We start from the raw sequence: 26,316 nt of genomic DNA on the forward strand, positions 1-26,316 counted from the left end.
ACTGGTTAAAATACGTGACTTTCGAAAATATGTGATACAAGTATGGGCTGTACCAAGCCTGAGAAATGTCTTTGCGCATTATGTCCCTTTCCAGACGAATATGCTCATAAAAGGACGCGTGGAAGGTATACAAAATAAACAAATAATCTAAAGTAAGTAGTCGCAGGCGTACATTAGATTAGGATATGTCACCATATTTAGTGCTAGTGTGGCAATCTGGCCAGACATACACTGCACCAAGACTTAGTGTGGCCAATATTCCGATGGAAAATGCAAATAAGGCAAGTAATATACTGACAGGTACCTCTGGGTTGGGGGGGGGGGGGACAACTGCACACAACAGTATATGAATAACTTAATTAAATAAAATAATAACAGTACATTTGAACAAAGATATACAGTAATTTACACGTGAATAAGAGCGGCAACTAACAATGCTCGCCTGAGAGTCAATGTGCACCAAGGGTGTAATAGGCAGGAGGGTCATAGCCCTTCCAAGACCTGGCCTATTGGGTTCCAAAAGAAGTAAAGTAATAAAAATAGTCCAATAAAGTTGTAGTCCGTAGCCATGTTTGGGCAAGGCCGATGTCATGCTGGTCCAGTACATCCAGTTGAGGACGAAGATCATATGCAAGGGAGAGTCCAAGGGGCCCAAGGGTCATAAAGGCAACCAGAGGATGACCAAAATCACAGTTGTGCGAACAGTAGGTGATCATATATCTAGAACTGTAATGTAAGATTAGAGTAAATGTACAGCAAACAGATGAACTATCATGCGTTGGAAAATAAGTCCAAGCTAAGTGAATAATATGGAAGGTGGGTGAAAAAGAATGTGAAAAGGTGAAGAAGAACCACAACTAGAGATGAGCGAACATGCTCGTCCGAGCTTGATGCTCTGTCGAGCATTAGGGTACTCGAAACTGCTCGTTGCTCGGACGAATACTTCGCCCGCTCGAGAAAATGGCAGCTCCCGCCGTTTTGCTTTTTGGCGGCCAGAAACAGAGCCAATCACAAGCCAGGAGACTCTGCACTCCACCCAGCATGACGTGGTACCCTTACACGTCGATAGCAGTGGTTGGCTGGCCAGATCAGGTGACCCTGGGATAGACTAGCCGCTGCCCGCGCTGCTCGGATCATTCTGTGTCTGGATGCCGCTAGGGAGAGAGCTGCTGCTGGTCAGGGAAAGCGTTAGGGTGTTCTATTAGCTTACTGTTAGGCAGGAGTGATTCTCAAAGAACCCAACAGCCCTTCTTAGGGCTACAATAACGTTCTACTTTTTTTATTTTAATTTGCATCTAGTACCATTTTGTGAGGAATTAGCAGGGGGACTTGCTACCGTTGTGTTTAGCTCTTAGTGGCACACATATCCATAGCAAAGACCGAAGTGGGAAAATTTAGTAGGGGTTGGATTTCAATTAGGCACTAACTCAGTGTCATCTCATCTGACAGTAGTGTGCTTTGATACTTGGCTAGAAAATAGCCATAGGAGAATACAAAGAGCTTACTTACGCATACAGTAGCGTTCTATATATTTGATTTCTGGTTGATCTGCTGGTGGCTGTACTTTCTGCAGTGCATGTACTAGCCAATTCTGAGCAATTTGTAGTGAGACTTGCGACCGCTGTGTTCTGCGCTTAGTGACGCACATATCCATAGCAAAGACCGAAGTGGGAAAATTTAGTAGGGGTTGGATTTCAATTAGGCACTAACTCAGTGTCATCTCATCTGACAGTAGTGTGCTTTGATACTTGGCTAGAAAATAGCCATAGGAGAATACAAAGAGCTTACTTACGCATACAGTAGCGTTCTATATATTTGATTTCTGGTTGATCTGCTGGTGGCTGTACTTTCTGCAGTGCATGTACTAGCCAATTCTGAGCAATTTGTAGTGAGACTTGCGACCGCTGTGTTCTGCGCTTAGTGACGCACATATCCATAGCAAAGACCGAAGTGGGAAAATTTAGTAGGGGTTGGATTTCAATTAGGCACTAACTCAGTGTCATCTCATCTGACAGTAGTGTGCTTTGATACTTGGCTAGAAAATAGCCATAGGAGAATACAAAGAGCTTACTTACGCATACAGTAGCGTTCTATATATTTGATTTCTGGTTGATCTGCTGGTGGCTGTACTTTCTGCAGTGCATGTACTAGCCAATTCTGAGCAATTTGTAGTGAGACTTGCGACCGCTGTGTTCTGCGCTTAGTGACGCACATATCCATAGCAAAGACCGAAGTGGGAAAATTTAGTAGGGGTTGGATTTCAATTAGGCACTAACTCAGTGTCATCTCATCTGACAGTAGTGTGCTTTGATACTTGGCTAGAAAATAGCCATAGGAGAATACAAAGAGCTTACTTACGCATACAGTAGCGTTCTATATATTTGATTTCTGGTTGATCTGCTGGTGGCTGTACTTTCTGCAGTGCATGTACTAGCCAATTCTGAGCAATTTGTAGTGAGACTTGCGACCGCTGTGTTCTGCGCTTAGTGACGCACATATCCATAGCAAAGACCGAAGTGGGAAAATTTAGTAGGGGTTGGATTTCAATTAGGCACTAACTCAGTGTCATCTCATCTGACAGTAGTGTGCTTTGATACTTGGCTAGAAAATAGCCATAGGAGAATACAAAGAGCTTACTTACGCATACAGTAGCGTTCTATATATTTGATTTCTGGTTGATCTGCTGGTGGCTGTACTTTCTGCAGTGCATGTACTAGCCAATTCTGAGCAATTTGTAGTGAGACTTGCGACCGCTGTGTTCTGCGCTTAGTGACGCACATATCCATAGCAAAGACCGAAGTGGGAAAATTTAGTAGGGGTTGGATTTCAATTAGGCACTAACTCAGTGTCATCTCATCTGACAGTAGTGTGCTTTGATACTTGGCTAGAAAATAGCCATAGGAGAATACAAAGAGCTTACTTACGCATACAGTAGCGTTCTATATATTTGATTTCTGGTTGATCTGCTGGTGGCTGTACTTTCTGCAGTGCATGTACTAGCCAATTCTGAGCAATTTGTAGTGAGACTTGCGACCGCTGTGTTCTGCGCTTAGTGACGCACATATCCATAGCAAAGACCGAAGTGGGAAAATTTAGTAGGGGTTGGATTTCAATTAGGCACTAACTCAGTGTCATCTCATCTGACAGTAGTGTGCTTTGATACTTGGCTAGAAAATAGCCATAGGAGAATACAAAGAGCTTACTTACGCATACAGTAGCGTTCTATATATTTGATTTCTGGTTGATCTGCTGGTGGCTGTACTTTCTGCAGTGCATGTACTAGCCAATTCTGAGCAATTTGTAGTGAGACTTGCGACCGCTGTGTTCTGCGCTTAGTGACGCACATATCCATAGCAAAGACCGAAGTGGGAAAATTTAGTAGGGGTTGGATTTCAATTAGGCACTAACTCAGTGTCATCTCATCTGACAGTAGTGTGCTTTGATACTTGGCTAGAAAATAGCCATAGGAGAATACAAAGAGCTTACTTACGCATACAGTAGCGTTCTATATATTTGATTTCTGGTTGATCTGCTGGTGGCTGTACTTTCTGCAGTGCATGTACTAGCCAATTCTGAGCAATTTGTAGTGAGACTTGCGACCGCTGTGTTCTGCGCTTAGTGACGCACATATCCATAGCAAAGACCGAAGTGGGAAAATTTAGTAGGGGTTGGATTTCAATTAGGCACTAACTCAGTGTCATCTCATCTGGCATAGTAGTGTGCTTTGATACTTGGCTAGAAAATAGCCATAGCAATAGGATAGCATTGTTTGGTTTTAAAAACTCAAAAAAAAACAAAAAACACAAAAAAAAAAAACACACAAAAAAAAACAAAAAAAAGTAAAAAAAAAAATAAAGTTATAACTCTCATTTTAAAAATGTTTAACCCGAGGGCTAGGGGTAGAGGACGAGGGCGGGGACGTGGGCGTCCAACTACTGCAGGGGTCAGAGGCCGTGGTCCTGGGCGGGGTGAGACACCACCTGCTGATGAGGGAGCAGGGGAACGCCGCAGAGCTACACTCCCTAGGTTCATGTCTGAAGTTACTGGGACTCGTGGTAGAGCACTGTTGAGGCCAGAACAGTGCGAACAGGTGATGTCGTGGATTGCTGACAATGCTTCGAGCAATTTGTCCACCACCAGTCAGTCTTCCACGCAGTCCACCCATGTCACCGAAATCGCCACTCCTCCAGCTCCTGCACCTCAGCCTCCTCCCCCCCAGTCTGCCCCCTCCCAGGAAAATTTGGCATTTGAACCGGCATACTCTGAGGAACTGTTTTCTGGACCCTTCCCACAGTCACAAACCACTTGTCCGGTTGCTGCTGAGCAATTTTCCGATGCCCAGGTTTTCCAACAGTCACAGTCTGTGGGTGATGATGACCTTCTTGACGTAGTGGAAGTGTGTAAAGAGGTGTCCGACGATGAGGAGACACGGTTGTCAGACAGTGGGGAAGTTGTTGTCAGGGCAGGAAGTCCGAGGGGGGAGCAGACTGAGGGATCGGAGGATGATGAGGTGACAGACCCAAGCTGGGTTGAGAGGCCGGGTGAACACAGTGCTTCTGAGACGGAGGAGAGTCCTCGACCAGAACAGGTTGGAAGAGGCAGTGGTGGGGCCAGACGGAGAGGCAGGGCCAGAGCTGGTGCATCAGCGCCAAATGTGTCAACTAGTGAAGCTCCCGTGGCGAGGGCTCCTGCGGCGAGGGCTAGATCTTCAGAAGTCTGGAGGTTCTTTAAGGAAACACCGGATGACCGACGGACTGTGGTGTGCAACATTTGCCAAACCAGGCTCAGCAGGGGTTCCACCACTACTAGCTTAACTACCACCAGTATGCGCAGGCATATGAATGCTAAACACCCCACTCAGTGGCAACAAGCCCGTTCACCTCCGGCCGTGCACACCACTGCTCCTTCCCCTGTGTCAGCTGCTAGTCAGCCCCCTGCCCAGGACCCTGCCACAAAAACCCCATCGTCGCCTCCACGATCCTCCACAGCATCCACCAGCGTTCAGCTCTCCATACCCCAGACGCTGGAGCGGAAACGCAAATATAGTGCAACCCACCCGCACGCCCAAGCCCTTAATGTGCACATCTCCAGATTGCTTAGCCTGGAGATGCTGCCCTATAGGCTAGTAGAGACCGAGGCCTTTCGCAACCTCATGGCGGCGGCCGCCCCTCGGTATTCGGTCCCCAGCCGCCACTACTTTTCCCGATGTGCCGTCCCAGCCCTGCACCAGCACGTGTCAGACAACATCATCCGTGCCCTGACCAACGCCGTTTCTGACAAGGTCCACCTGACCACGGACACGTGGACGAGTGCTGCCGGGCAGGGCCACTATATATCGCTGACGGCACATTGGGTTAACTTGGTGGAGGCTGGGACCGAGCCTGACACTGGGGCTGCTCATATACTGCCGACGCCGAGGATTGCGGGGCCTACCTCGGTCCAGGTGTTTCAGGCCTACTATGCCTCCTCCTCCTCCCACCCCTCCTCCACCTCCTCCTCCGAACTACCATCCGTGGGCACGGCGCCATCAGTCGGTAGCTCTAGGCACAGCAGCAGTGCCGTCGCTAAGCGACAGCAGGCGGTGCTCAAACTGCTGAGCCTAGGCGACAAAAGGCACACCGCCCAAGAGCTATTACAGGGCATCACGGCGCAGACTGATCTGTGGCTGGCACCGCTGAACCTCAAGCCGGGAATGGTTGTGTGTGACAACGGCCGTAACCTGGTGGCGGCTCTGCAACTCGGCAGACTGACACATGTGCCATGCCTGGCCCATGTGTTAAATCTGATAGTTCAGCGTTTCCTCAAGACATACCCCAATCTGTCTGATTTGCTCACGAAGGTGCGCCGCATCTGTGCGCATTTCAGGAAGTCCAGCCCAGATGCTGCCACTCTCAGGGCAGCGCAGCGCCGCCTCCAACTGCCCGCTCACCGACTGTTGTGCGACGTGCCCACGAGGTGGAATTCAACACTGACCATGTTATCCAGAGTTTACCAGCAGCGCAGAGCGATTGTAGACTGCCAGATGTCAACTTCCACCAGAACTGGTAGTCAGGTCAGTCAGCTTCCTCAAGTCTACAATGAGGAGTGGACGTGGATGTCTGATATCTGTCAGGTGCTGAGTAACTTTGAGGAGTCAACACAGATGGTCAGTGGCGATGCCGCCATCATCAGCCTCACCATCCCGCTGCTTGGCCTGTTGAAAAACTCTCTGGTCAGCATGAAGTCGGAAGCTTTGCGCTCGTCACAAGAGACAGGGGAAGAATATTCCCTTGTTGATAGCCAAAGCACCCTCAGGTCTGTTTCTCAGCGCATATCGGAGGAGGTGGAGGTGGAGGAGGATGAGGAGGAAGAGGAGGAGAATGTTGGTGAGACACAAGAGGGGACCATTGTTGAGTCCTTTACTGTTCAGCGTGTATGGGCAGAAGAAGAGGAGTTGGAGGAGTTGGAGGAGGAGGAAATGGACAGTCAGGCCAGTGAGGGGAGTGAATTCTTACGCGTTGGTACTCTGGCGCATATGGCAGATTTCATGCTAGGCTGCCTATCCCGTGACCCTCGCGTTCAAAGAATTTATTCCAGCACCGATTACTGGGTGTTCACTCTCCTGGACCCACGGTACAAGCAAAATCTTTCCACTCTCATCCCTGCAGAGGAAAGGAGTGTGAGAATGCATGAATACCAGCAGGCCCTGGTGCACAAGCTGAAACAGTATTTCCCTTCTGACAGCGCTAGCGGCAGAGTGCGTAGTTCTGCGGGACAAGTAGCGAGGGAGAGTAGGCGAGCAGGCAGCTTGTCCAGCACTGGCAAGGGTACGCTTTACAAGGCTTTTGCCAGCTTTATGTCACCCCAGCAAGACACTGTCACCTGTCCCCAGTCTCGGCAGAGTAGGGCTGATCTTTACAGAAAGATGGTGAGGGAGTACGTAGCTGACCATACCATCGTCCTAAATGATCACACAGCTCCCTACAACTACTGGGTTTCAAAGCTGGACATGTGGCACGAACTGGCGCTGTACGCCTTGGAGGTTCTTGCCTGCCCTGCCGCTAGCGTCTTGTCCGAGCGGGTTTTCAGTGCAGCTGGTGGCATCATCACCGATAAGCGTACACGCCTGTCGACTGACAGCGCTGACAGGCTGACGCTTATTAAAATGAATAAAGGCTGGATTTCTCAGAATTTCCAATCTCCACCAGGTGAAGGAAGCTCAACCTGAATAATTGATCCACTCCTCCTCCTCCTCATTTTCCTCCTTCTCCTCCTCTTTGTACAGTAAAGCAGAGGAAAATGGCTATTTTTTGACAGGGCCCACTGGCTCTTGCTATAGTACTTCATGCATTTAATTTTTCTGGAGGGCCACCTACCCGGTCCTCTGTTTGAAACAATTTTTGTGAGTGCCACATACAGGCACTCAATCTATTCCATTTTACTGCAGGGCCACCTACCTGCTCCTCTGGTTTGAAACATTTTTGGGACTGCCACATACAGGCACTCAATCTATTCCATTTTACTGGAGGGCCACCTACCTGCTCCTCTGGTTTGAAAAATTTTTGGGACTGCCACATACAGGCACTCAATCTATTCCATTTTACTGCAGGGCCACCTACCTGCTCCTCTGGTTTGAAACATTTTTGGGACTGCCACATACAGGCACTCAATCTATTCCATTTTACTGGAGGGCCACCTACCTGCTCCTCTGGTTTGAAAAATTTTTGGGACTGCCACATACAGGCACTCAATCTATTCCATTTTACTGCAGGGCCACCTACCTGCTCCTCTGGTTTGAAACATTTTTGGGACTGCCACATACAGGCACTCAATCTATTCCATTTTACTGCAGGGCCACCTACCTGCTCCTCTGGTTTGAAACATTTTTGGGACTGCCACATACAGGCACTCAATCTATTCCATTTTACTGCAGGGCCACCTACCTGCTCCTCTGGTTTGAAACATTTTTGGGACTGCCACATACAGGCACTCAATCTATTCCATTTTACTGGAGGGCCACCTACCTGCTCCTCTGGTTTGAAAAATGTTTGGGACTGCCACATACAGGCACTATCCAAATTAAATTGTCTCCATAGCAGCCTCCACACGTTGTCTCCATTGCTACCTCCAAAAGTCGTCCATATAGCTGCCTCCATACATCGTCCCTTTATCAAACGAGGTGTGTCAGGCAGAAATTTGGGTTGTTTTCATGGATTCCACATCAAAGTTGTTAACTTTGTCGCCACCCTGCTGTGTTATCCACAAAATATACTGGCAAACTTTTACCATTTAGGGATATTATTTCAGCGCTTCTTGCGCATCTGTTTACATTCCCCTCACCCGCCATATCCTAAACTTATAAGAACGCTACTACACTTGATCTTATACAAAAGGTTCTTAGAAGTGCTGTTTGGGGAGTAGCCTAGAGACAGGGGCTTGAATTGGCGAAAGCTCGCCTGGCAGCGGAGCGCCAGCTCCATGCGCATCATGCGCTTCTTGCGCATCTGTTTACATTCCCCTCACCCGCCATATCCCAAACTTATAAGAACGCTACTACACTTAACTTGGTGCAGGCTGGGACCGAGTCTGACCCTGGGGCTGGTCATATACTGCCGACGCAGAGAATTGCGGGGCCTACCTCGGTCCAGGTCTCAAAGGCCTACTATACCTCCACCCACCCCTCCTCCACCTCCTCCTCCTCCGAATTACCATCCGTGGGCATGGCGCCATCAGTCGGTAGCTCTAGGCACAGCAGCAGTGCCGTCGCTAAGCGACAGCAGGCGGTGCTGAAACTGCTGAGCCTAGGCGATAAAAGGCACACCGCCCAAGAGCTATTACAGGGCATTCCACATCAAAGTTGTTAACTTTGTCGCCACCCTGCTGTGTAATCCACAAAATATACTTGCAAACTTTTACCATTTAGGGATATTATTTCAGCGCTTCTTGCGCATCTGTTTACATTCCCCTCACCCGCCATATCCTAAACTTATAAGAACGCTACTACACTTGATCTTATACAAAAGGTTCTTAGAAGTGCTGTTTGGGGAGTAGCCTAGAGACAGGGGCTTGGATTGGCAAAAGCTCGCCTGGCTGCAGAGCGCCAGCTCCATCCCAAGATCCAACTAACATAGTTGCAGCACCTTTAATCTACTACTAGTTCACTGCCTCCATAATAATAATAATAATAATCTTTATTTATATAGCGCCATCATATTCCGTAGCGCTTTACAAATCATAGGAAACAAATACAAATGTATTGTAACAGAGCACAACATTTGTATGGAACAACAGGAGTGAGGTCCCTGCTCGCCAGAGCTTACGGTTTATGAAGATGATGGGGTAACACGAGGTAAAAGAATATTTAACGGTCAAGCCATTCTTCTTAGGGAATAGAACAAAATATAATAAATGGAATTGCTGTCGCTTGAACCACTCAGCCGTCATCTTATATACCAGGTCCAGGGTGAATGGGACTGCAGAGAAGTCTGGTGCCTGTTGGTTGCTGGATAACAGATGGGAGGACGACACAGGACGGGTTAGTAGAAGAGTTAAAACTTCATGCAGTTAATGAGTGTTATAGGCTTGCCTAAAGAAATGGGTTTTAAGAGCACGTTTGAAACTTTGGAGGTTAGGTATTAGTCTGATAGTCCAGGGCAGAGCATTCCATAGAATTGGTGCAGCTCTAGAGAAGTCTTGGAGACGCAAGTGGGAGGTCCGCACTAGGGTAGAGGTTAATCTAAGATCACTGGCGGATCTAAGAGCACGGGTTGGGCGATAGACTGAGATAAGAGAGGAGAGGTAGGGGGGTGCAGCATTATACAGAGCTTTATGGATGAGGGTTATTATTATTTTAAACTGTATTCGAAAGGAGACTGGCAGCCAGTGCAGCGACTGGCATGAACTGTAAGCATACATGGTCCCCTTATCAAACGAGCTGTGTCAGGCAGAATTTTGGGTTGTTTTCATGGCTTCCATGTTAACTTTGTCGCCACCCTGCTGTGTAATCCACAAAATATACTGGCAAACTTTTATCATGTACCGATATTATTTGAGCGCTTCTTGCTCACCTCCTTTGGTTCCTCTCTGACACCCATTGGTTTGAAGCCTGAGTCCAATTAGGGTATGTCGCCATGCCACTCTCTAGCCTGCTGCCGCTGCCTCTGCCTCTGCATGCCGTCCCCTATAGTGTCAGGGTCAATTATTGGATGTTTTACATGCTATCTAGCTTCATTCTGTCACTCTGTCATGGCCATGCTGTTGCCCATAATTTCGGCATAATGGTGCGATTAAGCAGCCTCAGAGGCATCCATGCATGCTGCCCCTGCTGTTTCCTGTCCATTTCCGTGGTGTTTCCATCCTTTTCTGAGGTTCCCAGGTGTTTGGCCAAGCTTCCCTGTGCAGAGCCTTGGTCCCCTTGAAAAATGCTCGAGTCTCCCATTGACTTCAATGGGGTTCGTTATTCGAGACGAGCACTCGAGCATCGGGAAAAGTTCGTCTCGAATAACGAGTACCCGAGCATTTTAGTGTTCGCTCATCTCTAACCACAACCAATTGTGATGAAGAGGGTAGACAGGGCGGTAAACCATGCCACCCAAGGAGGGGATCAGAGAGAAAAAACAGGAAGCCAACAAAAGTACAATAAAAATTCTGTTAGAGATCCCAAAGTGTGACACCCATTGTGTGAGAGGAGGCATGAGTGAATATAAGAACTTACCGCTATACGTTCGTGCTTGTAAAATCGTGCTATTTGAAGCATGAGTAATTCATTTGACCAACTGAAATAAAAGTAAGCAAAAGGGGAGGGGGGAGGGGGGGAAGCAAGAAAAGGACGAGGTTACAGAAAGGAAAAGTAGGGGGATAAAATTATGAGGCAAGAGATCAGCAAGAAATGACACAATGGGGCACATTTACTTACCCGGCCCATTCGCGATCCAGCGGCGCGTTCTCTGCACAGGATTCGGGTCCGGCTGGGATTTAAGATGGTAGTTCCTCCGCCGTCCACCAGGTGGCGCTGCAGCGCCGAAAATAATCTTAACGCCCCGGAATGCACCATCCCATAGAAGGTGAAGGTGAGCGCTCCCCAAGCGACACATTTTCGGTTTTTAAATGCGGCGGTTTTTCCGAATACGTCGGGTTTTCGTTCGGCCACGCCCCCCCGATTTCTGTCGCGCGCATGCCGGCCCCGATGCGCCACAATCCGATCGCGTGCGCCAAAAACCCGGGGCAATTCATGTACAAGCGGCGCAAATCGGAAATATTCGGGTAACACGTCGGGAAAACGCGAATCGGGCCCTTAGTAAATGACCCCCAATATGGGTCACCGATGAAGAAAGACACCACTCCGATGAAGTAAATTCAACCCGGGGGTAAGGCAGGCATAGAAAGTGTTGGGATGGTCTAAAGTGATTTGTAGAATCCTGTAAACAAGAGATCTTCATTCAGGCCATTAGGTGCTAAACTCCCCAGGGTGAAGATCCAGCGACTCTCACAACGTAGGAGGGCTGGGGTGATGTCTCCCCCACGAGAATTAGGACGCTCCCAATCCAGCCCCACTATTTGGATCCCAGTTGTCTTACCAGCATGTTGTCTCCTAAAATGGTCTGCCACCGTAGAGAGCGGTTTTTCCTGAAGGAAATGGGAGGTCACATTGATGATTGTAGAGAGATATTGCTGTGTCCTGTTGCATAACACCTTGTTACAAGGACAGATAAGCGCATAGATGACATTGCGAGTGTGGCAGTTCACGTAATTCCTCAGGGTAAACGTTTCCTGGTTACCTGGATTGGTGAAAGTCCTCCTCGGGTTTATCAATGGACAGATAGAACAAGACCCACAGGGGTATGAACCCCTCAATTTTTCACCCCTACCAATACGGCGCGTTGGTCGTTCAAAGTGACTACGTGTTAGGATGTCCTTCAGATTTTTAGCGCGGCGGGCCGTCAGTGGGGGGTTCGACAGAATAAAGGCTTTCCAACTCTCATCACTCTGTAGGATATTCCAATTGTTGGTAAGTAGTGAGCGGACCTTAGTCCACTTGTTACAATAGGTGGTAACCAACCTGGGAAGGTTGGAACCTTGTTTGATGTTTGGCATAAGAAGCTCCTGACGATTTGAGTCCCACGCCCTCCGGTAGGCACGTAAAATGGTTTTCCTGGGGTAACCCCTATTCTTGAATCTCTGTGAGAGATCCGAAGCGTGTGTTCTAAAGTCAGTGTCCAGAGTGCAGTTGCGCTTCAAAAGCAAAAATTGACCAACCGGTATGCCCTGTCGGGTATGGGAGGGATGAAAAGTCTTTTTGCGATATAGAGAGGTCGCCACCTTGTTGTTATGTAGTGTAATTTTGAGGTCCAGGAATTCCACCGAGGAAGAGGAGATCTGTGAGGTAAGAACAATATTCCACTGGTGTTAAGTTCTTGGATTACCTGTTGGCAAAGGGTGAGGGGGCTGGTCCAGAAAATCAAGATGTCATCTATAAACCGGAACAAGCCCCTCACATTTTCTGGTACAGTGAATGGGGGCGGACATGCACCCTCTCCCACCAACCCAAAAAGAGGTTGGTGTATGAGGGCACACATCTCACCCCCATAGCCGTGCCAGACACTTGCCTGTAAAACATTCGGTCGAAGGTGAAGTAGTTGTGCTGCAATATGAATTCCAGCAAGTTCAGAAGGAAGGAATCATGTCTGCGGTCCCCTGAGGAATTGTCATCCAGAAAAAAACCCAACCGCCGACAAGCAAGTATGATGGGCGATGTTAGTATAAAGCGCCTCCACGTCTAAGGTCACAATGAGAGTATCTGCATCAAAAGACAAAAATTCCAATTTCTTAATCAAATCTATAGAATCTCTGACAAATGATGGCAAGGCCAGGACAAGGGGTTGTAAATAAAAATCAACATAAATACATGGTTTTTCAGACAATCCCCCAATCCCCGCCACAATGGTCTCCCAGGTGGACATGAAGTAGATTTGTGCAGCATATAAAAGGTGGGTTACTTATCCAATAAACATTTTTTGTTATTTCTGTCTAGCCTTGTGTACGCATCCCACCTTTTTCTTGTTTTGTTTGGATTATATACTGGAGCCCGTCATTAATTATATACACTGCACCCCCAATTAATTGTATATACTGGGCCCCCTCTCTCTGTTGCATAAGCAAAAAAAAAAATATATATATATATACATATATATATATTACTTACCTGCCTCGCCCTTTTTCATTCTGTTTTTGGTGCTGCCGGACAGGAAACGATGCACGACCACATGTAGACGGCTTCCTGGGTCATAGAGCAACGTGCGCCAGGATGGTTTCTGGCCACATCGCACTCGTAAGGTGTCTGCTTTAATAGTAGTGTAATAGTACTCAATATAGTAATAGTACTATCACAGCCCCTGCCATAACACCATGCATACATCAGATGAGGTCGGGGCCCCTAAGCATTAGCAAACTTGCCATGGGGTAATGCTGTCCTGTGCGTTGTGGTGTCTGTCTCTGCATATATTTAAATGTGTAATATGTGTCATGTATGTGTGTATGTATGTATTCTTGTGTATATAACATTTGCATGTGAATGTGTGTGTGTAATGTTATGTGTTCATAGGCATATGTGTGTAGTATCTGCATGCAAGTGACATGTGTATGTTATCCATGCAACATTTAATATTTGTCGTAGTGTGCAGATTCCCAGCCTTGCTGTCCTTAGGCCAGGGCTGCTTCTGCCATGAGGCAAGATGAAAATCTTGCCTCAGGCGGCAGTTGCCTGAGGCAGGCAGCAATATTTGTGGCTGTAATGTGAGCGACTTTGGGTGGCCACTGCCGCCCGAATTGCCCACATGGAAAATTAAAATAAAAAATACAAAGTTAATTTCGCCTGTCTCTTTAAGAGACAGACGCAAATGATGTACAGAGCGGCACCTGCACAGATCCTTCTGTCCGTGCCGCTCTGTTGCTCTGGAGGACTCAGGCAGCGTGCATTGATGCCACGCTGCCTGCATCCCTTCACAAGGCAGCCAAAGAGTCAGGAAGATGCAGAGGATGCCAGAGGCGGCGGGGGAGCGTGACAGGAGGTGAGTAATTGCTTTTGTATTTTATAAAAAGTGGGCTGTATATAGTAAAAAAAGGGGAACCCTATATATTTAAATGGGGGCTGTATATAATACAGAGGGGGGCTTTATATATAATAAAACAGAGGGGCTGTACAGTATATATTGAAAGGGGCTGTAGTTAATGAAAAGGGAAGCTGTATATAATAAAAGAGGGGGGGCTGTATATAATAGAAAAGGGGGCTGTATATAATAAAATACAAGGGGGCTAAATATTATAGAATAAGGGGGATGTATATTATAGAATAAGGGGGTTATGTATAATAGAATATTGCATGGCTGTATATCATATATCACTATATATAAGGGGTTGTTTATTATAGTATACAGGAGCTGCATATTTAATAATAAGAGGGAGCTGTATATAATATAACAGGGTCATATAATATAGGAGGTGAGCTGGACACTATGTAACCTGGGGATGACCTTTAACCATAATTTAACTACATATTATATAATCAAGGTGGGCTGTATATAATAACTTGAGGGTAAAGAATCAATATAGAAGGGGGCTGTATATAAAAGGGAGGGGGGTTTATACGGGGTACTCACATTTAAGTGTGGGGCATGATTTAAATAAAACTTTGAGGCAGTAAGTCTGTATATAGTTAAACATGTGAGAATCTGAATATAGGGGTTGGATTTTAATGAAACTATAGGGGCTGTATATAATTTAATTGGGGGAGAGGAGCTTTTATTATAAATTTTAAAATAAATGAAGAAAGGTCACATTGTGGATTCTATATTAAGTGTGTGGGGGCAGAGTGGTCTGTCCTAAGAGGTTTAGAGGTTTATATGATTTAGGGGTACTGTTATTTAGGTGACTTTATACTGTAAGTGACTTTGGTACTTTAGTGTCGGGAGCTGAAGACCTCTGGTAGCAAATTCAAAAGTCCTGGGCGGGAGAAGATCTAGTGATGTCCTCTTCCTGAACAGATTGTCACCTGTGAGGTTCTAGATGCCACTATTGTCTGTGTCACTGACCAGCTAGTGGCTGTTTGCATGTGTGGTGTTCCAGATAGCCAGTGACTAGTATTAAATAGGACCTATCACCCATGAATAAGAACTAGGAGCTGCTTACTAAGGTAAGCAGCTCCTAGCGCTATCTCAGATGTAGCAGAGTTACACTGCTAGCTTTATCGGAAACCCAGCTCCTAGTGCTTTTTATGGTTGACAGATCCTCTTTAACTAATGTATACCAACAAAGAGAAAAGGACTATATAGAAGTTCGTCTCACATACCCATGTGGAGGCAGTCTTGAGGTAGTGGAAGGCTCTGCGGAGTGCTCGGCGTCTTGCTGGCTTTATGTCCAAACGAAACCAAAAAACGAAATAGACGTGGCACATCCAATAAAAGGTATCGTTTATTCTTCTCACATTAAAAAATCTGTGCAGTGTACATGTAGGCGAGCCACCTACGCGTTTCGGCTTGTACCTAAGCCTTACTCATGGTGAAAAGTTAAAAACAAATGGTTACAAATCGTTTAAATTACCTGCATGCACCTGATGGCTGATTGACGTCATATCCGAATCAATTCGGAAAAGACGTAATACATAGAAACGAGGCTAGTGTGTATGGCAGATACTCCGATTTACCTAGTTTTCATGGATATTTGACAAAATGCATATAAAATTGTACTCTTCAATACGATATAGAATGTAACAAAAATATGTTGCTTCTGCATATAGGTAGTGATCTAAAATTACGCTTAAACAGTTAAGTACAAAGTATGGAAAGAATAAAGAGATAAAGGAGAGTGAAGGGGGAAAAGACACATGCCTAATATATGTATGAAAGATCATTTTTGGAGTTCATGCCTCTAGGAAACCTTGTACCTAGGGCTAGTATCCAATAAGCTTCGCGTCTTAGGAGTATTTTCCTCCAATCACCTCCACATACCGGGTAGTGAACTCGTTCAGCTCCAAAGAAACGAAAGGTGGCTATACTTCTATTGTGACATTCTACAAAGTGTCTTGCTGCTCCAGATGCGTTGACATCACCATTTTTTATATTTAGAATGTGTTGGCTTATTCTTGATTTAAGTTTCTGTACTGTGCAGCCTACGTAGATGCTGGTGCATTCTATGCAGTATATCTGATATACTACATGGTGAGAGTCACAATTTATGAATGAAGTGATTTTATGAGTTTTTTGTGGGTCTATTTTGAATTCCAATGTTCTGTTAAGAGCTAGTGGGCATACGTTGCAACGAGACCCTCCACACTTATAGAAGCCTTTTACTGAGAGCCATGTATTCTGTTCTGTTACAGTATTGATCATACTGGGGGATAGGATATTGCCTAGTGTTTGGCCCCGTTTGGCAACACATCTATGTCCCTGTTTCAAGATTTCATTCAGTGTGGTGTCTTGATTCAAAATTGGAATGTATTTTTGTATGATGTTTTTTATCCTGTTGAACTGTGGACTATAGGGTGTGCTGAATGTAGGAATGCTTTGTGTCCTTCCTGCATTGTTGTTCCTAGCTTTTGTTGGATTACTTGCTAAAAGTTGTTGTCTATTGATTTTGTTGACTCTATTGTGGGAGGTAGATAGTAGGTTTCTAGAATATCCTCTTTTAATTAATTTATTTTCAATATTGATGGCATTGTTCTGAAAACTAGCATCGTCTGAACATATTCTTTTCGCACGGAGAAATTCTCCATAGGGGATGGCATGTATAGTGTGAGTAGGGTGACAACTGGTGGCACACAATGTAGAGTTACCTGCTAGGGGCTTTGTAAACATGGATGTCTTTACTGTTTTTGATGTTGTGGACGCTGTTAGTGAAATATCGAGAAAATTGATTTTGAGGGAAGGATTTTCATTGGTAAACTTTAAATTAACATTATTGTTGTTTATATATCGGATGAAATTTGAAAATGTAGGGGAGTCTCCTTGCCATACTAAAATGATATCGTCCACATAACGACCATAAAATATTATGTTATGCAAAAATGGATTGTGAACGGAAAAAATAGAATGTTCCTCCCACCAAGCAACGAATAATATAGCTAGCGAGGGTGAAAATTTTGATCCCATTGGGGCTCCACAAATTTGCAGAAAAAATTCTTTGTTGAACATAAACTTTAACTAATGGTCTCAGCAATATTACAGGTTGTAAAAGCTTTTTAAAAATAGTTAAATTCAGTGGGCGTAACATATCCTGACAGCCGGGATGGGACGGTGTTTGTGGTGGGGGGGTCATTTAAATTTTCGCCTCAGGCAGCAAATACCCTAGAATCGGCCCTGCCTTAGGCTGAATTCACAAGGAAGGTAATTTGTACAGATTTGCTGTTCAGAAATGCCACAAATCCGCAGCAGCGCCCCCCCCAGCAGCCCCGGGTATGTCCAGTGCTGGCACCGGCCCTGGTGTATAGGATTGATGGCAATTACACACACAGTGGGGGAGATGTACTATTGCCATTATGTTATTTATTTTTTTTATGGTAATCTGCCTGACTTTTAAGTGTTTCTGTATTATGTATTACTTCAGTGGGCCATAAAAAGTTTTTTTTTTTGAGAAATAATATTATTGTATAATATCGATAAAACCATTGTATTATATATGACTTTAATGCAATGAATCTCTTTCCTAGCACTGTGGTCAGTCCATGAAACATGGCACTGTGCTATCTGGGATTTACGGATCCACCACTGTTTATTATGTGGGCTGCATTTCTCATTTTTTACCTCAGGCAGCAAAAAAACTTGGTTCCCCCCTGTGCACAAGATTTGCGGAGTGAGACGGTGACTTCACCAGTGAGCGTTCTATGATATAAGTAAAGAAGTTGGATGCTGATGGGGAACAGATAGGGAGGTGAGTAATAATCATCTACCATCAGGAAATATGATGGTAGATGTCCTTTAATGCCTCTAGCCTTCCTCAGTATTATTTCAAGTAATTAGTAACTTTTCCCCAGGTTCAGTTGCTAACATTGTGGCAAAATAAAGGCTGCACATCCATGTGGCAAATGTTGGAATGGTCATGTTATGTGTGTAAAGTAGCAATTATGTGTCATGCTTTGCAGAAAAGATGTCATCCAGTAGATGGCAGTAAATGATTTATAGATTACCTAAACAAATACCAAATAAATACTTAACACAGAGTTTTGAATTACCTCACTATGATCCACAAATACTTGTTCTTATTAATTTTTAAAGTATCTGATGATCATCTGTTTAATTCAGAAGATAGTGTTGAATGTACAAAAATATGTATTTAAAGGGATTGTCCGGGTTAAAAAAAAAAAAAAAATCCGGCCAGATGGGCTATGAAAAAAAATTATGCTTACACTCTTTGGTGCTCCCGTTGTTCTGCTCAGCTGTCCATTGGTGTACTGCCTCTGCTTGTTTACAGAGGCAGGCACGCCCTCCCGTTCACTTCCGAGTACCGGATACAGCTTTATATTCAATGCTGTATCCAGCGATTAGAAATAGTTGGATGGAAGCACCTCTATAAACAAACCAACTGGCAGCTGCATGGGACAGCGGGAGCGCCAGAGAAGATAAGTAAATAGTACCTACTTCTCTACTCAGTGCATAACTCCCAACTTAGTAAACAAACAGAGGTGCATTTTTATAAAAACTATTTTTAACATTTTTATATAGCCACAACCTATATAATACTCTCTTTATTGTGGCCCCCACCTTGTATAATGTGTATCTCCCAACCATCCTAGATTTACTGGGACAGTCCTATCAATTGGTGGGATGCTCCCTGTGCAGCCTCTTAGTCTGACTCTTCCCATGCAAAAAGTGTTTTTTCAGGCCATTTGCAAATAACAGGGGAGGGATTATTTTTTAATATAGATCAAGAAGCAATTTTAACCTAAAGGAGGTAATGCTAAATAAAGGATATTATAAGATAAACCATGTTTATCTCCAAAGGGAAATCAGAGCGTCATCGCATTTTAACACATAAAACACCCTAGACCGCAACACAAAACAAACATAAGGGCTCATTCACACGGCCACTATGGGGGCCTTGATCTGGTGCAGGATTCAGGGAATAAAACTGTCTGCACTGTAAATACACTTCGGGAGGTCCAGAACCAAACTACCCAAAACATTCTGTTTAACCATTTTATTTACAACAAAATCCATCATTGGTTTAGTCCATGCAGCACACCAGATACATGCTGAGGTGTGAGAGTGGACTGAGTGGGGAGTGGACCTCTATTAGTGGACTTTCTAGATTCAGAATTTTCACTGGGTAAACATGCACATCTTTTTATTCTTGTTAGCATTATTTTTGTTGTTATTATTAGTATTTGTATTGCACGATCTGTGGATGAGTCCAGCAAAGAGGTGAAGTCTACAGTTGTTAAGCTGATGGAAATATACCGTGTGTGTACATTCTGTAAATATTGTATGGAGTTTAATAGTAGCATCTGACGTATGTTTAATAAAGTGATAATTATTTTACTAAAATATGCAGATTTTGTAAATAAACATGTATAAAAAGATGTGAACACTAATCATTTGTGTTTAGTTTCTGTATACTGTTTACCATCTTGCTCTTATTGCTTTTGGCATATCATCCAAGAGAACTCTCTGTAGATTAATTAGAACATTTAGTGCAAGCGCTTGCTAAATATATTAGCTGTTTAATGTCAACATGTGTCTGGACTAATGCAACATTAAAGGTGGTAGCTGAAATGTTTGGTATCAGTGATCGACATAAAATATTCAGGATGATCAACTAAATTTACTGTATAAGGAGAATACTGTAATTATTAACCCATCGGCTTCAATAGTTATAGACCTTATGATCACCTAATACAGAAACATTTTATAATTTTTTAGGACTGGTACATTTGCTAATTTTTAATATTTATAAGAATATTATAATATATTTCATTTATTTTGCTTCTTAAAGCCAAGGCTACAGACAAAAATAATGTTTGGGTATGTCATGCTTTATAAAGAGTTAGTAAATTGGACCTTTGGCATACAAAAACACTACCGTTGGTAGGAGCCCATATCTGGACATAAACAATAAATAAAGCATAACATAAAAAACAACTTTTATTTATGAATTGTAAAAATAGTATTGTTACTGTTCTTAGTATTATTCTCACTATTTGTAGCTAAAGTTTCAAATCTGTGCTGTATACAGTGAATAATGACCCTTTGACTGATAATGGCTCTTATCAGAGGGTCATGTCAATTGACAGTGTAGGCAATTTTCTATGGCAGGTTTATGGTAGAAAAGGGCTGGTCAGTTTGTAAGGCTAAATAATAATTATGGAGCCTGTATTATATTCAGTAGATAGAGTCCTATACTTTGAATGTAGCTGGGGCCGGAGTCTAAGTGGCACCTGGTTTTCACCAGAGCCCGCTGCAAAGTGGGTTGGACTTGCTGTGCCTCGGTACCACCAGGTCGTTCCACAGGCAAACTCGTGGTCGGGGACAGGCAGGAGGTCAAGACAGGCAGCACCACATCGGAGTCAGGAACGGAATCGAGGTCACAACAGGAAATCACTATAAACGCAGTGGACATAGGAGCAAGTGTTCTCAATGGCAAGGAGGCACAAAGATCCGTCAGGGAAGACGGGAAGGGGCTGAGAATTTATCAGAATTGGCAGCAGGCCAGTGACAATTATTGGCACGCCGACCCTTTGAAACTTCTCGAAGCCCGTGCCTGCCCTAGGAGGCAGTGTTGGAACGAGGAGAGGTATGCACAGAGGCGGGAGTACATATAGGAGCACAGGTGTGCCTGCGACCCGGGTCGTGGGTCGCAGGAGCACGTGTGACTGTTTTGCTGTCTAACATGTAACAAGAGCTCTGACTAGTCTACATTAAAGTATTGTGAATCTAGCTATTTAACTTAACTTCTTGGTGTGACAACACTACTAGTTAAAACACAATCACATTAGCCGCGCAATATATTTCTTCACTACACCTGGGTTCCCGGGGTTCATGCTGAGAAAAAAAATCACTTGTTTTTGCATGTTTGGCCTTTTTACCAAATATTGGCATACCAATATTTTTCCTGTTAATAGAGCTGGTTGAGCTGGTATTTTTGTGAAATGAACCTGTACCCTTTTGGAATAGTTTTAGCTTTTTGACCATTTTTTTCTCAACAATTTTTGTGATGTGAGATAGATGAAAATCCTAATTTTTGGCAGGTTATAACATTTTATGATAGTTTTGAATGTTTATGGGTTTTTTTTGGGGGGGGGGGAGGGGTGTTCATATTACTATGAGAGTTCCCCTTGGGAACATCTGTTGCCGCTGGGGTTCATGAAAAAAAACTGCACAAAATACATTTGGTGATAAATGGTCAGTTTATTGACAGTTGACACAAAGAGATCTTTCGGAGGAAACATTTGGTTATCAGGCACAATGTTTCACAGTTTTAGCAAGTATTCTTTGCAACAGCCTCTATACCAAAATACCATTCTGGTAAATAAGCTTAGTGGGTAGTTAGTGGGGGTTCATCATGGCTTGCATGGCATGATGTGGTTTGGGCTTCCATAGCCATGAAGGTTTGGATTAACCTATGCTTGCTACCTGGTACTCCCTTTTTATCAGAAGTGGATGGTCGTTGGCTGGGAGTCTGTTGCCTTTTCAACTTTGGGCATTGAAGGTTCTTTGCATCATGCAAGTTCAAACTTGAGTACTCTATATGCAGAGGATTCGATTCTGCAATTTGTTTCAAGAGGGGAAACTTGGTAGGCCCTAAGACTACTCCCCTTTCCAGCTGTCCCTGCCTACTTGCTTCAACTTATCCTAAATGGTAAGGGACAACGAGATTATGTTCCCTTCCTGCACCAAAGTGCAAAACATGGAGACTAAGACAAAACAAACACAGAAGCCAGGTCACAACAAACGCACTGCATAAGTCAAAATACAGTCAGAAGGTCACAATACCAAGATCAGGGAAAACAACACCTAGAAACCAGGAGCTAACAACAAACTGGTCTATAGCAAGCACAGAGTATTTACCATGAGGAGTTTATAACAGGTGATTGGAGAGGAACACTGCTAATCACTGCAGGTTAATTACTGAAGAATCTGTTCATAAGTAACAGGGCCCGCTTATTGAACTCTTGTCCTCTTATAAGTTATTGACCCAACGACTAACCCTTCCTTCAAAGTGATATGCTGGCAATCTGTGGGCACCCAAATCTTTACAGTTAAAGAAAGCAGGTGGCCTAATCTACTGTATAGAAACCACGGTAGGGTATTGCAGTTCTGCTCCTAGTTAAGCCTCTCTGGAGGTGCCAATGTATGCAGACCAGAAGCCCTCTTTGAGTATAATGCCTCTCCCCCCTACTACCTTATAGGTTAAGGGGTCCCCAACTTCTCAATTTTAGTGCTCCACTTATTATGCTCATCTTAAAGGAAATCTACCATCAAAATCGAGCATTATGAACCAGGGGCACCAACATCCAGGTACTATGACTGTGGTAAACTTCTTTTCTTTTTAAAATCAATTTAGGCTCATGTTTAAAGCTGTATTGGATTGTGAGATATGGAGCCTGAAGATCAACTCTATATTCAAATAGCCAAGCTTGTCAATGTCTCCACTGATAAGTAGCATAACTGCAATTTCAGCTCCAGCATATCATGAAAAGATATAATTAAGATTGAGTTGAGAGGTGAGAATAAATTGAGAGGTTGAGATAATAAATTATATTTTGGATGAAGTTTCTTTTCTTTATAAACTTCAAATTGTATTTATAATTAATATTCCAAAAGATATTATTTACCAGAATTTTCTGAGGAAACGGGATCAGTAGTGAAGAATGGACCTGGATTGCTTATAACAACTTATGTGGTTTAAAATTAACAATTGCCCTTTTCCGGGCATTTAGGTATGGAGAGGAGAATGCTGTGTTTGGGGACAGATGAAAATCTGAAATAATTGTCCTTTTTAGGGTACTCTAACAAACTGCATCTTGCTTCTCATAGGCTGCTATAGTGCAGGGCCAGTGTTAGTATTATTTGCAGTTATTATGTTAAAGAACCACTGTTAGTACTATTTGCAGTTCCAGCGTCATACATCAATATCTTAAAGGGCCATTCTTAGTACTATTTGCATCAAACTTTTAACTGCATCCTTGTATTTAATTGCATTGTCAATCTTCACTGCATCCGTTTATTCCTGGGGTGCAGTGCCAGTGACAGTACTAATTACATCTATATCATCATATGGTCTGGATAGGGCTAGGGGATGATTCTAGAGATAAGGTCAGTCAGGGATAATTAATATTCACCTTTTCAGGGCAGTCTGAAGAACTGCATGTGTATACTGATATGTTGAAATGATACAGGGCCAGTGACTTATTTCACCTATATCTTCATATGGTATTACCTACTTATTACATCTTCATCCTCATATTGTCAGGACAGAGCTAGGGAAAGGATGCGGCTGGAGATAGGGTCAGTCAGGGCAGCCTAAGAATATTTTTATACTCATACTGTGCAATAGAGAAGTAACAGTAACTGTATTTCTTTTTTTTTTTAATTACTTTTTAAATTATTTCTTTTTTTGTTAGGGAAACTGCACTGTTATTACCACCATTTTTCAGCCTTCTACCCGTCACTACCTCCATTTTATAACCATTGTTGGGTTAAAATTGGTTCAAAATTCTGGTAATCATTTACTTCAATGAGGTTTGTGTTGTGGGTAAAGTCTGAATCCTGAAACCCGGATTTCGACCACCCCACTCATTACTAGTGATATGTAACATACAAACTTTGTTTTATTAGACACCAGGTGAATGTTCTTTAATCTAAACATTAGACTATTTATTCAAATGAATGTAGAATGTTTAATTTGACAGCCAGTGAATGTTATTATATTATACATTAAAACATCCTCTGTATTTCTTTTTCTCTATCTAGCCTGTTACTTTAGCTCCACACACAACTGTTTGCTTAATCCATTTGTCTTGTAATGCACCTTAAAAAATCCTCTTTTGTATCCCCTTCCAGGATTTAAATACTGACATATGAGTACACTGAAAATGTCTAAATCTGCATAATCCATTTAATTCATTCTGTCAGTGTGCGAATGGGTAAAGACAAACATCCATCACAGCTACTGAACAGTAAGAGTTCTTGTTCTGAGTGACGCTGGCTGCTATCAGTGGAATCTAATTATTTTATCTCTGCTGACAAATTTATCATTTTCCGAATAGCAGCAATAATTCTAACTTGAAAATGATGCCACCCTTTGCTCCTGAACTGATTACCTGCAGTGAGCGCAGAGATGGACACTTCCAATAACTGCAGAAGGTAATAATTCATAAATCAAAATGACATGCTAGAGATCAGGTCCTTTATGCTTTTCTGCACATTTGTATTAGTCACCTTCAGCAAAAGTGACAGGGGTATGTGCAATAACATTTTTCAACAAAAAAGTCATCTTCTGCAAAAGTTACCTTGTCATATGCCTGTTCAAGCCTATGTTTAATGTTTGCCTCTGTGCAACCTGATATTTGTTTAATATCTTTATATTATAAAGTATACATTGGAAATGCCTTCCATATGTTCTAATTTAAAGCGAACCTGTCACAAGGAATGTCATTTTTAATTGGTGACAGGTTCCAATAGCCCATGCTATGCTCATTTTAAAAATGCTTTTGTCAGCATTCTTAATCATTTCAGTAGCTTAAGTTTATTTCACATTACCTGGCTCCCTGGCAGCAGTGTGTGGAGAGCCCCCGGGTACGGGGAAGCTGCGGCCTGTGTGTGCCTGTGCCAGATTCATGAAGACCGTGCAACACATTTCATGAACCTGTCACATACTGCATTCTCTACTGGAAAACTGCACATAGTGCAGTTTCAACTACTTTTGATAAATATGGACATTGCGTGGAACCGTCTTTCAAAATGGTTTGGATATCAAATGATTTTGCAGACTCCTTGATCTTTAGTCTTTGGTAACTTTTGGTTTCATATTGATAGTTTATATGGGCAGTTAAATCAGAATAGTTAGGATATAAACTAAGAACTAATGGTAAATGCATTACATAAATAAAAAAAGGAAAAGAGAAAAATGTCAGTAGGTAATGCCATTTTATTCTGTCTTTTTATTAATAATCTATAAGTCCCAGCATGTATAAATACATGGTATAAAGCCCTGTAACATCCAATATATATATATGTATTGTTTGTTGTAACCTCTTTGAAAAAATAACTAATAAAAATAAATAAGGAAACATATTTGAGCTTTCATTATTCAGAATTATTCAGAAACTGCTGGGTTTTTCGGTCAATCAAGTTGATGTACCATATTTCCTTTTAGATGTTGTGGGAGATTTGGCCCAGTAGAGACCGTGGTAGCCGGGTGCTGTGATGCAGTTCACGACAGTGACACCAAAGTACAGTCCAAAACAGGTCTAGCCTGTGTTTATTTCAGCAGGAACAAAATAAAACAGCCTTAACATTCAGGCATCAAAACAAAATAATATCCTACCCGTCAGGGTGCTAACTAAACAATGGTTCTCTGACTCACCACTAACAAAAACACTTTTGCTGCTCCAGGCACAGAGGTCAAGGCTGCGTGCTTTCCAGCCTCCTTCCAGAGAGACAACACTTCCAGCTCTGCTGAGCGATTTTATTAGGCTGATTGGGCTGTTCCCACCACCTGTGTCCAAGGTGCTGGACACAAACCTCAGCACTAAGGCCTTGAATAATAGCAAAACCTAGGGGAAACATACCGCCCATCCACAGTTAACCCCTTCAGTGTCTCACATACCCTCCCCCTCTGTTTGACCCTGTGGGGGTGAACACTTTTGGCCATCAGACAGTGGGTACGAGACAGGGCATCGGCATTCCCATGCAGCTTTCCTGCTCGATGTTCCACCGTGAATTTGAAATTCTGCAACATTAGGAACCACCTTGTGACCCTGGCGTTCCTCTCTTTGGCCTGACTCATCCAGGTGAGGGGAGAGTGATCGGTCACTAGTGTAAACTGTCGCCCTACCAAGTAATACCTCAGGGATTCCAGAGCCCATTTTATCGCCAAACACTCCCTCTCAACTATGCTATAGTTCTTTTCAGGAGGTGTGAGCTTGCGGCTCAGGAATGTCACAGGATGTTCCTCACCCTCCACTACTTGGGACAGGACAGCCCCTAAGCCCACGTCAGAAGCGTCAGTCTGCACAATAAAGGTCTTGGTGAAGTTAGGGGTGATCAGTACCGGTCCCTCGCACAAAACCGTCTTAAGTCGCTGAAACGCCCCCTCAGCCTCTTCACTCCACTTTACCATCACCGCCCT

The 26,316-nt window shown here is 43.7% G+C and overlaps 1 long non-coding RNA gene across 1 annotated transcript in view; it reads left to right on the forward strand.

Moving 5' to 3' along the window:
• LOC140133048 (uncharacterized) overlaps positions 1–25,171 on the forward strand; it is a 31,987-nt gene extending 6,816 nt beyond the window's left edge. Inside the window, exons 2-3 of the long non-coding RNA XR_011855778.1 lie at positions 17,777–17,898; positions 24,027–25,171. This is a non-coding gene — a long non-coding RNA (uncharacterized lncRNA). The remainder of the gene's footprint in view (positions 1–17,776; positions 17,899–24,026) is intronic.
• Positions 25,172–26,316: the final 1,145 nt, after the last annotated feature.

This window comes from Engystomops pustulosus, chromosome 5 (assembly GCF_040894005.1).
Source record: "Engystomops pustulosus chromosome 5, aEngPut4.maternal, whole genome shotgun sequence".
NCBI classification, from domain to species: domain Eukaryota; kingdom Metazoa; phylum Chordata; class Amphibia; order Anura; family Leptodactylidae; genus Engystomops; species Engystomops pustulosus.